Source organism: Canis lupus, chromosome 11 (genome assembly GCF_048164855.1).
Source record: "Canis lupus baileyi chromosome 11, mCanLup2.hap1, whole genome shotgun sequence".
NCBI classification, from domain to species: Eukaryota; Metazoa; Chordata; class Mammalia; order Carnivora; family Canidae; genus Canis; species Canis lupus.
The window spans coordinates 26918648-26934570 of NC_132848.1; positions in this window are offsets into that span (position 1 = coordinate 26918648).

The window sequence follows — 15923 nt, forward strand, 5'->3', positions numbered from 1 at the left end:
GGCGCGCGAGGGGCAGGTGGGGGCGGAGCACGTGGCCACGCCTCTTAAAGGCGCTGGCGCAGGTCCCTCCCTCCTCCTTCCTGCCGCCGGCCCCCGAGTCGGCTGGGGAAGAGGCGGTGGCCGGGGCGGGGCCGGGCGGGGCCGAGCCGACGTGCTCGAACCGGGTGGAAACGCTCGAAAGACTAGTCTTCTCCCGCGGGAAGCCCCCGGCCGCGCTCCCTCGGCTGGGGCGGCGGCTGCTTCCTCCGCCTCGGCCGCGACCTGCCGCCCCGGCCCCGCCCCGCCTTCCCCGCTGCCGCACCGCTCCAGCGCCGGCGGGTCTTCCGCAGCGTTCCGCCCGGGGAGCGGCCAGGGCGGGCGCCCCGCCTCCTGCAGCCGAAACCGGAGACCCCGCAGTGTCGCGGGTCTCGGCTCGCTTCCGAGCCAGGCCCGACGTGCAGCCTCGCTGGGAAAGCCGGGCCCAGGCGCCGTTAGGTCCCTGATTCCGATTCGGGAAATGCTCGGGATTCGACAGGGAGCCGGGAGCTCCCCGAATGTCCTCTCCAGGGCCCAGCCGCGTAGGCATTCTCCCGTCCTGCCTCAACCTGCCCACCTGGAGCCTCGGGGATGCCGCCGCCCGCCCGCCCCAAACGCCATCCGTGCTAGAATGCCCTTTGGTTAAGGCGCAGGGTTTCAGTTTCACATACTCTTAACACACCTTTCCTGTTCCTCAGTTGGCCACCTAACTGTGGGGGTCCCCTCTCCCTGATCTCCATCCTCTTCCCGCTCCTTGCGCCGTGGGCACACTGCAGTCCTACTTGACTTTGTGTGAGGCGTTTGGCCATTGATTCTTACTGGTCGTTCCCAGCCAAAGCACCTGTACTTCATGTCTGCACCCGGAACCCCTTGTGGCTCTCTAACCCTGCAGAGGTATGACTCGGCTAGATCACTCCTAAATCTCGTATTGGCTTATTTGGAATCTCGTATTTTCTCTTGAAAGAAAATTGGAGCATAATGGAGTGTATGGACTCCACTGCCAAACCGGAAGAACTGCGATTTGTTTCCTTGCCTTAGTCATAAACAGGAACAACAAATCCATGAAAACACCACCAGGGCTTACACCAGACTTGGAAAGAGAAAAATTGTGTGAGACCTTAAAACGTTACAGGAACCCTACAAAGTTTTCCTTAGCCCAAATTTTGTTAGAGTGATAATTCCATGTTAAGATTCTTGTCATCTAATTGATTGTGTTCCCAAAGGCCCCTACGGGATACTAAAAACCCATAGTAAGTTAACGTATTAAGTGTATATTTAACCTTCATTAAACAAATTCATTGAGTATGTATGAGATCGTGTTATAAATTGGAGAGACACGGTGATGAACAAATTCCTGGTAGAGAAATAATACACAAGTAAGCAAATACATTGGGGAGGAAAAAAAACCATCCTCAGGTATCAATAAGTGCTATTAAGAAGACAAAAAGATATCATGAAATTGAAGGGAGAATTGTGTGTGATTAGGTAAGGTCTCTATGAGGAGTGACATTGCAGCTGAAGTCCTTACAAGGGCCTAAAAGATCCTGCATGATCTGTTACCCATTCATTTAATACATTGTCTTCATTTTTAGGAAATGGTACACATAATCTAACATGGTTTTTATTTACTTATTTATCAGGTTTATTGTCTTTTGTGTGTCCTCACCAAGAGGGGATTTTGTTGTTGTTGTTTTGTTTATTGGTAACAATACAGTGCCTTGTACAGGGCAGGGCTCAGCATGTGTTGAATGAACAAAGTTGAAGCTTATGGAGCAAGGAGATTGTGGTAAGAGGTGTCAGACAGACAGGCAGAGGCCAGATCAGGTAGGGATCTACAGATATTATGGGAAGGTGTTGGAGGGTTTAAACTAGGGGAAGGGACTAACAGTGACAAAAAAAAATTTTTTTTAAGTTTTTAAGCTTTGCGAGGAAGGGATTATAGGGATACAGGAGAGGAAGCAGCAACATTTGGCAAGTTGATGGCTTTGTATAGAGCTACAGTGGGGAGAAGTATGATCTTAGGGGCTGTTCCATTAAGCTATGAAAACCTCATGTACTGATCTCTCCTTTGGAGATTTGCCTTGGCGTGGTGATTGTCCATGATGTTCAGTACCCTGGACTCTACTGCATAAACCTAAGAAAACTTTTTGTAGATTTCATACAGATTCCCATCTTTCTTCATAATTTCACTCAGCTTACAATGTAATAGGTTGTAATTTTACTCTCATCCATCCACTCATTCAAATATTTCTAAAATATCTATAGAACCTGCTGTGTCAGGGATGCCTAGGTGGCTCAGTGGTTGAGCGTCTGCCTTCAGCTCAAGTTATGATCCTGGGGTTCTGGGATCGAGTCCCACATCAGGTTCCCCAGAGGGAGACTGCTTCTCCCTCTGCCTATGTCTCTGCCTCTCTCTCTGTGTGTCTCTCATGAATAAATAAATAAAATCTTAAAAAAAAAAAAAAGAACCTGCTATGTCAATACCCCATGCTAATCTAGGTAAAAAGGCAATTGCTTTTAAAAGTATTTGCAAAAGGCCCCTTTCATCATTGCTCTTATGGTATACTAGCAGAGAGGCAAGTCAATTATTGATCATTCCAATGAATTTTAGGAAAAGGGAAGTTTGGGGTACTGTGAAACAGAAAGTGGGTCTGTGTGGGGGGGTGGGTAGTGAGGAAGTCTTCTTAGAGGAAAAGGTTTGAGATTGAAGCATAAGCTGGACAAAAAGCAGCAGATGCAGAAGGATGCTGGTAAATGCTTAAAAACCAGCTCTAAAAAAAACAACCAAACAAACAAGAAAGCTCTGATTTGTAGTGTGAACAGCCAGATTGCAAAATTCCTGAAAATTGCTCTTGTAAGCACTTGTAAGCTGATGTACCCTGGCTCCATCACACACACGCTGAGTGATATGGAAGAAAATGGCATTCCAGGTAGAACAGTGTGCAAAAGGGACTCAAAGCTGGAGAATGCACAATGCATCCGTAAAGAAGTCTGGAATGGCTGGAATATAAAGAGAGAGTGATATAAATAAGTCTGCAATGATGAGCAAGAGTCAATTGTTTGCATCTCTTTTCAGTTCTATATTTGACAATGTTATATTGGTAGCTTGGAATTAGCCATAATAGTAGTATTTACACCATGGAAATTGGCAAACACAGCATATCAGAGCTTTCCACTCCCCAATTTATTTATTAAATATTTACCACTGGTAGGGGCCAGGTCATGCTGAGTGGTTCAATGGACCCATGCAAAGGGTTCTGGTATTTACCTTTAGTGATGGGAAGCCTTTGAAGGATTTTAACCAGTGACTCACATGGTCAGATGTGCACTTTTAAAAAGTGCTAGAACATGGCCTAAAAGTACAGGAACTGGATCCCAAAGATTACAGGTGGAGAATTTTTGAAGTATGTTCATATCCATATGGAGATGAAAGAAGCACAACTGAAAGAACTCTGTACTAACAGTGACAATTGTGGATTGAACAGAAGTTCTTTTTTAAAGGGGTATTTTGAATATTATGATTCTGATTTTGGAGGAACTGTAGTGATTAGCAGTGGAAGGAATCATGTAAAATTCCTTAAATGAAAATATAATGACTTAAAAATTTTTTTAAAAAGTGTTAGGGCTTCGATGAAGTAGACATACCTTTCCCTATCCTTCTCTTTTAAGTACCACTGAAATCCCTGAACAAGTTATATTAAAAAAAAAAAAAAAGACTCTGAGAGATGAAGAGGCAGATAAGTTAGAGACCTCAGGTTTTGAGGAGTGACATGGTAGTGAGTTTCCTGAGTGTTCTTTTTTACTTCATATGTCTCAGACTTGGAGCTGAAGAAGCTGGTAGCCAGAAATGCCAAAGAGTGCAGACAAAAAAGGGAAGAAATAAATAGAAAAGAAAGAAAAGAAGCTGCTTTCTTTTTTTTCTTAAAGATTTTATTTATTTATTCATGAGACACACACACGGAGAGCGAGAGAGAGAGAGAGAGGCAGAGACCCAGGCAGAGGGAGAAGCAGGCTCCATGCAGGGAGCTTGATGCGGGACTCAATCCTGGGACCCCAGGATCACGCCCTGGGCCAAAGGCAGGTGCTAAACTGCTGAGCCACCCAGTGATCCCAATATGCTGCTTTCTTTAGCAAACAGAAAACTTCAGATGGTAACTACTCTACTCGAAATAACACAGAAAAAATGTGGTGCCACTTGCACCCATGCCAGCAAAGCTGAATGGGGAGCCTAGTCTGTACAGCTTGCAAGTCTTTAACCAGGTGCCCCAACACCCATGCTACTGTGGTGCAGGCCAATTAAGGAATTAGAGTTCTCATCCCTTCTGGCTGATAACGAACTCTCTTAACCCTGCTGTGTAAGAGGGGATCATACTGAGGTCTGGACATCCACTCCAACCCAGCAGTAATGAGGCAACCCTTCTCCCTGATGGGGTGGTGATGGAGTCTAGTGGAGAGTGAGGACTTTCACCATCAGCAATAATGAGGATGCCCCCACTGCAGTGTCAGTGGAGACCATGTAGGGAGCTGGAACTCCTACCCCCACCATTGGGTGTTAATGGAAACTAAGTGGGGAACCTGGACTTTTACCTCCATACTCCCCTGCTGCCATGATGTCAAAAAAAAAGCCAATTAAACTAGAAGGTTTAAATAAAATCTAGAGTCTCATATTATAAAGATGTCCAGTTTCAGTTTCAGATAAGTTGAAACATCACTCAACTTATCAAGAACCGCAAAATCTCAAAGTGAATGAAAAGACTATCAATAGATGCCAGCACCAAGATGACAGGGTTGTTAGAATTATCTGACAAAGACTTAAAACCAGCAATGATAAACACTTTTCAGCAAGCAGTTACACAAACACTTGAAACAAGTGGGAAAATAGACTTAACCAAAAAAATAGAGATAAAAGACCCAAATGGAAATTTTATTTATTTTTTATTTTTTAAAAAATATTTTATTTTTTTATTCACGGCAGACACAGAGAGAAAGAGAGAGGCACAGGCACAGGCAGAGGGAGAAGCAGGCTCCATGCAGGGAGCCCGACATGGGACTCAATCCCGGGTCTCCAGTATCATGCCTTGACCCAAAGGCAGGCACTTAACCCCTGAGCCACCCAGGTGTCCCAACCATTGTTTTTATTAACGTGTTTATCAGTGTGATAAATCCAGTCGTTAATTGACAAGACACATTTTGGTAGATAGTGGAGTGAATAGTTGTGGTGCATCTAAGGAAGAATGGGAATATGGAAAATGTTTGTTTTCCTTTCTTTTATCAATGAATGCTATTGATTCAGCACCTGTACTGAGTGGGAAGATAGAACAATAGAAATGACCTAATTTTGAAAAGAGAGAGATAATAGTCTGAAAATCAAAACCAAAAAACAAACACAAACAAAAAAACCAAAACCAAACCAAAACAAACACCACCACCCCCAAAACCAAACCAAACCAAAACAAAAAACTCCAGAGCTTCAGAGACCTGTGGGACTATCACAAAAGATTTAACATTTGTGTCATCAGAGTTCAAGAAGAAGAGAACAAAGAGGTCCAGGCTTAATTGGTGAAATAATGGCTGAATACTTCTATTTGGCAAGAAACATTAGCCTATAGATTCAAGAAACTAAACTCTAAACAGGATAACCATAAAGAAATCGATGCCAATAAACAGGACAATTTAACTTCTGAAAACTACAGATAGAAAAATCTTGAAACCAGCCAGAGAAAAATGACAACTTATCTATTGAGGAAAGATAATTTGAATGACAGCAGAAAAAAAAAAAAAAAAAAAAAAGAATGACAGCAAATTCCTCATCAGAAACCATGGAGGGGGATCCCTGGGTGGCTCAGCGGTTTAGCGCCTGCCTTTGGGTCAAGGCGTGATACTGGAGACCCGGGATCGAGTCCCATGTCGGGCTCCCTGCATGGAGCCTGCTTCTCCCTCTGCCTATGTCTCTGCCTCTCTCTCTCTCTCTGTGTGACTATCATAAATTAAAAAAATAAAAAAAAGAAAAAGAAACCATGGAGGTTAGGCAGCCCTGGTGGCACAGTGGTTTAGCGCTGCCTGCAGCCCAGGGTGTGATCCTGGAGACCCAGGATCGAGTCCCACCTCAGGCTCCCTGCATGGAGCCTGCTTCTCCCTCTGCCTGTGTCTCTGCCTCTCTCTCTCTCTCTGTGTCTCTCATGAATAAATAAATAAAAAAAATCTTAAAAAAAAAAAAAGAAACCATGGAGGTCAGAAAGAAGTAGCAATATACTTTTAATTGCAGAAAACGCAAAGAAAGTGTCAACCCAGAATCCTATACCCAATGAAAATATCCTTCAGCAGTGAACGGACAATCAAGAGATTGTAAGATGAAGGAAAATTAAGAAAATTTCTCACTGTAGACCTACTAAAAAACATGGATAGAGGAAATTCTCTAAACAGAAAGGAAACAATAAAACAAGGAACCTTCGAATATCAGGAATAAGAAAGAGCACAGTAAGCAAAATGGGGGTAAATACGGTAGGCTTTTCTTCTCTTGAGTTTTCTAAATCATGCTTGACAGTTTGAGTCAAAAATATAATCTTTTGGGGTGCCTGGCTGGCTCGGTTGGTAGAGCATATGACTCTTGATCTCAGGGTTGCGAGTTTAAGCCCCATGTTGGGCATGGAGCTCACTTCAAAAAAAATCAACTCAGTGCCTGAGTGGCTCAGTCAGTTAAGTGTCTGCCTTCAGCTCAGGTCATGATTCCAGGATCCTTAGCAGGGAGTCTGCTTCTCCCTCTGCCCCTCCCCATCTGCTCATTCTCTGTCTCTAGTTTTCTCTCTCTCAAATAAATAAAATATTTTTAGAAATCAACTGGATTTAGGGCAACCCTGGTGGCTCAGCGGTTTAGTGCTGCCTGTAGCCCAGGGTGTGATCCTGGAGACCCTGGATCGAGTCCCACATCAGGCTCCCTGCATGAAGCCTGCTTATTCCTCTGCCTTGTCTCTGCCTCTCTCTCTCTCTCCTCTCTGTGTATTCTCATGAATAAATAAATAAAATCTTTAAAAAAAAACACCTGGATTTAATAAAACAAACAATATTTAAAAAAAATATAATCTTGTGTGGTTCTAAATATATGTGGAGGAAATATTTAAGAAAATTATAGGGGATCCCTGGGTGGCTCAGTGGTTTAGCACCTGCCTTTGGCCTGGGGTGGGATCCTGGAGTCCTGGGATCAAGTCCCACATCAGGCTCCCTGCATTCGAGCCTGCTTCTCCCTCTGCCTGTGTCTCTGCCTCTCTCTCTCTCTCTGTGTCTCTCATGAATAAATAAATAAAATATTTTTGAAAATCCTACAGTGTTTTCTCTAACCATAATAAAATCAAACTAGAAGTCAATAACAGAAAGATAACAAGAAATTCTCCAAACAACTAGAAATTAAGCAACACTTTTTATTTTTTTATTAAATATTTTATTTATTTATGAGAGAGAGAGAAGCAGAGACTCAGGCAGAGGGAGAAGCAGAGCAGGCTCCATGCAGGGAGCCTGACACGGGACTTGATCCCGGGTCTCCAGGATCAGGCCCCGGGTTGAAGGCATGTGCTAAGCTGCTGAGCCACCCGGGCTGCCCTAAGCAACACTTTTTTAAAAAGATGGCTTTTTAAAAAGATGGCTCAGTAGACTCAGCCCCTGAGTCTCTGCCTCTCTATCTGTCTCTCTCAAGAATAAATAAATAAAAATCTAGAAAAAAAAGATGTTATGTATGTATTTATTTATTATTTTACAGATGGAGTGTGAGTGAGGGGAGAAACAAAGGGGGAGAACGGTTGGGGAAAGAATTTCAAGCAGACTCCACACTCAGCATGGAGCCCAATGTGGGGCTTGATGTCACAACCCTGAAATCATGACCTGAGTCAAGGCCAAGAGTCAGTCACTTAACTGACTGAGCCACCCATGTGTTCCCAAACAACACATTTCTTTTTTTTTTCTTTTTTAAAGATTTTATTTATTCATGAAAGACACAGAGAGAGAGAGAGAGGGAGAGGCAGAGACACAGGCCAAGGGAGAAACAGGCTCCATGCAGGGAGCCTGATGCAGGACTCAATCCTGGGTCCAGGACCACGCCCTGGGCTGAAGGCGGCGCTAAACCATTGAGCCACCCGGGCTGTGCCAAACAACACATTTCTAAATAATCTATAGGTTAAAGATGAAGTGTTAAGGGAAATTAAAAATAAGATCGAAATGAATGAAACAAAAGCAACATATCAAAATATGTGGTACACTACTAAAACAGTGCTGAGAGGGAAATTTTTAGCATTAAATGTATATTTTGGGGCAGCCTGGGTGGCTCAGCGGTTTAAACGCCTGCCTTCGGCCCAGGGTGTGATCCTGGAGTCCCGGGATCAAGTCCCACGTCAGGCTCCCTGCATGGAGCCTGCTTCTCCCTCTGCCTGTGTCTCTGCCTCCCCGCCCTCTCTTTCTGTGTCTATCATGAATAAATAAAATCTTTAAAAAGAAATAAATGTATATATTGGAAAAGAGGAAAAGAATGATAGAAATTCCCACTTCAAGAATGTGGAAGAAAAAAAAAAAGAATGTGGAAGAAAACTATAAAATAAACCCTAAGCAAGCAGAATGAAAGAAATAATAAAGAGTAGAAATTGAAAACAACAACAACAAAAAACAAAATGAAAATGAATGAAACAAAAAGTGGATGTTTTAAAAAGATCATTAAAATTAACATACTTCTAGCAAGGGAGAAGATACAAATTACCAATATCAGGAATGAAACAGGAGGTATATCACTACATACTTTGCACAAAAAAAGGATCAAGGACAATACCACAGACTCTACACACACAAATTTAACAACTTAGACCACTTCCTCAAAAACCACAAATTACCTCAACTCATCCAAAGTGAAATAATTTGAATACCTCTATAACTATTAAGGCATATGAATTTATAATTTTAAGTCTTCCAAAGAGAAATTGAGGCTCAGGTGGTTTCACCAGAGAATTCTACCAAATAGTTAAAGAATTAAAGCCAATTCTACAAGTCTTTTCCAAGAGATAGAAGAATTCTTTCCAATTCATTTTATGAAGCCAGTATTATCTTGATAACAAAACTAGACAAAGACAATATAAAAAAAGCTGCACATCAGTATTTTTCATGAATGCAAATGTAAATATTCTTTTTTTAAAAAAAGATTTATTTAATTATTCATGAGAGACACACAGAGAGGCAGAGAGAGAACCAGGCTCCATGCAGAGAGCCTGATGTGGGACTCGATCTGGAACCCTGAGATCACACCCTGAGTGGAAGGCAGATGCTCATTTGCTAAGTCACTCAGGTGTCCCGACATAAATATTCTTTTTTTTTCCCGACATAAATATTCTTAATAAAATATTAGCAAATAGAATCTAGTAATACATAAAAATTTTTCACCATGACCAATTGAGGTTTATTCCAGGGATGCAAGGCTCATTCAATATTTAAAAACCAATCAATGGATTCTGATATATTAACAGTCTCAAGAAGAAAACTGACACAATCATATCAATAGATACAGTAAAAACATTTGACAAAAATTCAACATCCATTCATGTTAAAAACTCTCATAAAAGTAGGAGCAGAGGAAAACTTCTTGAACTTGATAAAAAGCATCTACAAAAAGCCTACAACCAACATTATACTTAATGGTGAAATGCTGAATGCTTTCCCCTTAAAATTGAGAAAAAGGTAAGGATGACCTCTCATCACTTTTATTCAGTATAAGACTAGAACTTGTAGCCAGTGCAATAAAGTGAAAAAATAAAAAATAAAAAGAAGTAAAAGGCATACTGATTGGAAACAAATAAAGCCATCCGAGTTTTAGATGACATATAGTTTATTTAGAAAAATCTCAAAGAATCTTTAAAAAAAAAAACCTAGAAACTCTTAGAACTACTCCATAAGATCAGCAAGGTCACAGAACACAAGATAAACATACAAAAAGTAATTGTTTTGTATCTACTAGCTATGAATATGTGGCCATAGAAATTTAAAATAATATGCTACATATAATCACCAAGAAAATTAAATAATTAGGTATAAATCTAATAAAACCTGTATAGGACTTGTATGTTTAAATTACACAACACTGGGCAGCCTGAGTGGCTCAGGAGTTTAGCTGCCTTCAGCCCAGGGCCTGATCCTGGAAACCTGGGATTGAGTCCCCTGTTGGGCTCCTTGTATGGAGCCTGCTTCTCCCTCTGCCTGTGTCTCTGCCTTTCTCTCTCTGTGTCTCTCATAAATAAATAAAATCTTAAAAAAATAAATTACACAACACTTATGAAAGAAAACTTTTAGTTTTTCTAATAAATGGAGAGACATACCATGTTCATGGATTGAAAGATTCAACATATCAAGATGTCAGTTAAATAGCCAGCTAAATTCATCAAATTGATATACGGTTTAACACAATTCCTATAAACATCCTTTTTTTTTAATTTTTTTTATTTATTATTTATGATAATCACAGAGAGAGAGAGAGAGAGAGAGAGGCAGAGACATAGGCAGAGGGAGAAGCAGGCTCCATGCACCGGGAGCCCGACGTGGGATTCGATCCTGGGTCTCCAGGATCGCGCCCTGGGCCAAAGGCAGGCGCCAAACCGCTGCGCCACCCAGGGATCCCCCTATAAAAATCCTAACAAGCTTTTTGCAGCTACGGGCAAAATAATCCTAAAATTTACATAGAAAGGCAAAACAACTAGAATAGCTAAAACAATTTTGAAAAGGAAAAGTGAGAGGAATCACTTTTGCTTTCGAGGCTTATTATACATGGGCAGCCCCGGTGGCGCAGCAGTTTAGTGCCGCCTGCAGCCTGGGGTTTGATCCTGGGGACCCTGGATCGAGTCCCACGTCGAGCTCCCTGCATGGAGCCTGCTTCTCCCTCTGCCTGTGCCTCTGCCCCCCCACCCCGTATCTCTATGAATAAATAAATAAAATATAAAAAAAAAAGACTTATTATACAGCTACAGTAATCAAGACTGTATGACAGTAACGGAGCAATAGACATACAGATAGATTCATGGACTGAACAGAGAAACTGGGAAGAGAGCCACCCAAATATGCCCATCTGAATTTTGACAAAAGTGCAAAAGCAATTCAATGGAGGAAAGAGCATTTTCAATAAATAGTGACGGAACAAATGGACATTCATAAACAAAACAAATAAAACCTTTGACCTATTCTCACACCTTATACAAAAATTAACTCAACAGGTATCAAGAACTTAAACGTTCAATATAAAACCATACAATTTTTAGGGACACCTGAGTGGCTCATTCAGCTGAACATCTAACTCTTGGTTTAGGCTTAGGTCATGATCTCATGTCCATTCCTCCCTTGTGCTGCCTCTGTAACTCTATTATATTGTTATACTGCATTATAATGTTTTCCATGTGGTGTCTTGTAGATTAAGGACCCTTTGAGTGCAGAGACTGTGTGTTTCCTCTTCACCCTGGCACCTAGCTCGGTCAAAGCTCAGTGAGGTTGAATGGGTGACGTTGAGTAGGGCCCCAGCCCCTCGGTGTTTGTGGTGGAGGACACTGGGCTGGAGTACACCTCACCTAGCACCCGGTCATCCCTGAGCTGCTCTCATGGAGTTCACCCCCAACAACATTTCAATTGTAGGCAGGCTTCTTTCTGTTGACTAGCAAGCAGTATACATCTGGACTCTGTATCTCTTCCGCCAGTTGTTTGTAGAGAATACAAAACCATGTGTATTGTTTTAAAAAATATCTATAGAGGTCTATGTTGACTCTTCCAATGTTGTTCCCCTTTGCACTGAGGTGTTTATTTTATTTATTTAGGATAATTTTGGTGTACATTATTGCATTTGGTAGCTATGTTGTGCTTATGTGTGTGTTGCTGTGAGATTCTCGAGGCTAAGATCTATTGCAGAGAGAAATGGACACTCCTTTCCACTGTCTGGAAAAAGGAGGAAGGACTTCAGATACTCACTCAACTGCATGTCCTCAGACTCCCTCAGGAGCTGTCTCCTGGATGTGATTTTGGGGTTGCACACCTTGGCTTCTGACTTCAACTCTGTCCCTACCCTTTGTCTAATTCACGCCGGTCTAGGGCTACACTCAGGTAGTCATTTTAAAATGAAGCATGGGGATCCCTGGGTGGCGCAGCGGTTTGGCGCCTGCCTTTGGCCCAGGGCGCGATCCTGGAGACCCGGGATCGAATCCCACATCAGGCTCCCGGTGCATGGAGCCTGCTTCTCCCTCTGCCTGTGTCTCTGCCTCTCTCTCTCTCTGTAACTATCATAAATAAATAAAAAAAAATTAAAAAAAAATAAAATGAAGCATGACTGTGCTATTCAAGGAGTTTGAGGCAGGTTTTTTTTTTTTGGGGGGGGGACAGTTTTTATAAGTAATGTATTGGAATGTCTGGGAGTAGCTGTCTGGGAATGCAGCTAGACTTTTTATATTAATTCCTATAAAAATCATTCCATTCTTTGCTATAACATGGAGTTTTCCTGGGTATAATCTTGACATAAAATGATATCATCCCACAAAAAGTTCCAAAGTAAAAAATAAAAGAATTGGGCATTGCTTTTTCTTTAGGATTACACATGTCACTAATGCTCTTCATGTATATTTTTATACATAAGCAATTGAAGTCACCTGGAAGAGGCCTTTTTGGGGCTGTATGTTATCAGAGCGTGTTTGGTTGTCCACAAATGATTTAGGTGAATATGGTCAAATTGGTTGCCGAGGACCTAAATCAGATCCAAGATGGATTCTAAATGGTCCCAAAACAAAAAAGGGGGAAAGAAACTGAGAAGGAAAAAAAAAAAAAAAGAAACTGAGAAGGAACTCAATTAGGAGCTTATTTTGTGAGTTTCCATACAAGATAGTGACTGAGGAAGACCCTGAACTCACCTTCTCCTGTGACACACCGAATTTACACCTATTTATAGAGCAAATCTTCCTGAAGAACTGTGGGCTGACTGTTCATCTCTGTACAAAAAAATAGAAAGACCACACCGAGAAGGGCAAGAAAGACACACAGTAACAAAGCCCCCCCCACCCCCCGCCACACACACACCAACACTGAGAAATGAAGCAGGGAGGGCCAGTACAGAGGGACTAGGAGCAGATTCATCTGGCCCTCGGGCACAGAAAAAAAAGCTAAGGTTTAAAAGAGCAACTGAAATATAAAGGATTCAGTCCTAGAACTGTGCCAAACACATTGAGGAGCTGCTGGAACTCTCCAGGTAGGGTCCAGGGGGTGGGGTGGCGGTGAGGGGAGCTGGAGAGTGCCATGGTTTATACTCTCCCTCCAACTTGAGACAGGAGCAGGGCTCTGGCTACCATAGCTGGCCTGTGGCCTTAGCGAGCCCAAGACACCCACAGGCACAGAAAAAAAACAAAGTGTGGTTTATTTTATTTTTTTAAAGATTTATTCATATGAGACACACAGACATAGGCAAAGGGAAAAGCAGACATAGGTATAGGGAAAAGCAGGTTTCCCACAGGAAGCCTGATGTGGGACTTAATCCCAGGACCCCAGGATCAAGACCTGAGCCAAAGGCAGATGTTCAACCACTGAGCCACCTAGGTGCTCCAAAAGATGTGGTTTAAAAAGCAATTAGAGGGCTGACTTAGCTGGTGGTAGAGCATGGGGCTCTTGATCTCAGGGTTGTGAGTTCAAGCCCAGATTGGATATGGAGCCTACTTAAATAGCAACCAGAATATAAAAGATCCAGCCCAAGAACCCTACCAACTGGTGGGGGAGCTGCTGGAACTCTCTCTGGGTCAGAGGGGCTGGCAAATGCTATGGTTTACATCTCCCTCCACCTTGATAGTGTGAATGGGAGCAGGGTCCTGGCTCTCTAGCTAGCCTACTGCCTCAGGGAGCCCTGGGCTTCTAACCCACATCAGCCCTAGACATCCAACCAAGGTGGCCCCAGTGCAGTGCACACTGGGACACTCCTGGTCAGTGCTCACCATAGCTCCAGTCATTTTGCCAAGGTGATGAAGGTGCACAGCACCCTTGAACACTCCAAGCCTGTGCCACTTCAGCTCCAGATGACTTGCCTGAGCCCTGCTGGAGCAGAGGGCCCCGGGATACTCTGGACCTTGCCTGTCTCCACCCCAGCCTCCCTGCTAGGGTGCTCTTACTTGGAGCGTTCTGGGACACTCTAGTTTGTACCTACTTCAGCTGAAGCTGTTCTTTAAGGGTACCCTTTATGCCAAGAGCACTGGGACTACCTGGGCACATACCTATTTCAGCTCTGATGATCCCACCAGGGCAGCCTCAGCACAGAGTGCCCTGGGACCCCCAGCCCACACCAGCCACAGTTCTAGCCAGTCAATCAGCCAAAGTCACCAGGAATTTAAAGTCTACACAGAGGATGACCATACACAAGATCATTCCATTAAGTTTAGGAGAAGTAGGTGTTCCTCCTAATTCATAAAAACAAATACAGAAAGTCAAGGAAGATGAAGGGATAGCGGAATACGCTCCAAACCAAAGAATAAGACAAAACCTCAGACAAAGAACTCAATGAAATGGATATAATCTACCTGATAAAGAGTTCAAAGCAAAGGTCATAAAGATGCTCATGAGACTGGAGAGGAGAGTAGAAGAGGTTAGTGAGAACTTCAACAAAGAGAGAGAAAATATAAAAAAGAATGAATCCATTGAAGAATACAATAACTGGAATGAGAAACACACTAGAGGGAATTAACAGTAGATCAGAAGATGCAGAAGAACAGATCAGCAATTCGGAAGACAGGGTGATGGAAAGCACCCAAGTGGAAGGGCAAAAAGAAAAAGGAATGAAAAAAATGAGAATAGGTTAAAGGTTGTCTTGGTGAACAAGGTGGTGTCTTCAGGCAAACAAATACTCACATTATAGGGGTCCCAGAAGGAGAAGGGAGAGAGAAGGGGGCAGAAAACTTATTTGAAGAAATAACCTGGGGAAGGAAACAGACATTCAAGTACAGGATGCATAGAGAGTTCCAAACAAAATGAACCCAAGGAGGTTCAGAGCACAACACATAATTATAATGCCAAGGGTGAAAGATAAAAATGCTGATTCCTCATCCAGAACTATGAAATTAAAAGTTCTGAGTGTAGGAATGAAACTCTGCAGTAAATAACAAGCCCTCCACGTGAGCTCATGCTTACTAAAGTTTTAAAGAGCTACTTGATATTAGAACGACAGACTTTAAAGTCTTTAAGGTTGCTTAATGCATGTACCAATTTTTTTTTCATGTACCAATTTTTAACAAAGTGTGTGTGTGTGTGTGTATGTGTGTGTGTGTGTGTGTGGTGGGGTAGGAAGCAATGGATGGAGTAGGAAGAGCACTGAAGTTCGACAGACCTAACAGTTTGGGAATTGGTGGTTGTGGAAATGACAATTTTCTTGAGGGTGGTGATCAGATCGGGTGACAGAGAGAAGGTATATGAATAGGTATTAGTGACAGATGTCTTGGTTATGGATGTTTGAGAGCTATGCTTCACCACATATACCTTTGTGAGATAAAGCCTGTTATGGCGATAGTTTTCAAAAACTATTATGAGAGGGACACCTGGGTGGTATAGTTGGTTAAGTGTCTGACTTTTGGTTTCAGGTCCCGTCCTGATCTTAGGATCAAGGGCCTGAGCCCCATGTTGGGCTCTATGCTCAGCAGGGAGTCTGTTTGAGATTCTCTCCCCTCTCCTCCTCTGCCCCTCCTGCTCATGTTCTCTCACTAAAATAAATAAATAAATCTTAAAAAAAAACTTATGAGAAATAAACTAGATAGGCAAACATATAATGTAAAACATGTTTTTATATTTGACCGATTCTTAAGAGATAAAAACTGGTATTTTTAGGAGTATGCTATTCTTTTAAAGGCCAAATAGCTTGTGACTTATTATTTTGGAAAACTCTTATCACC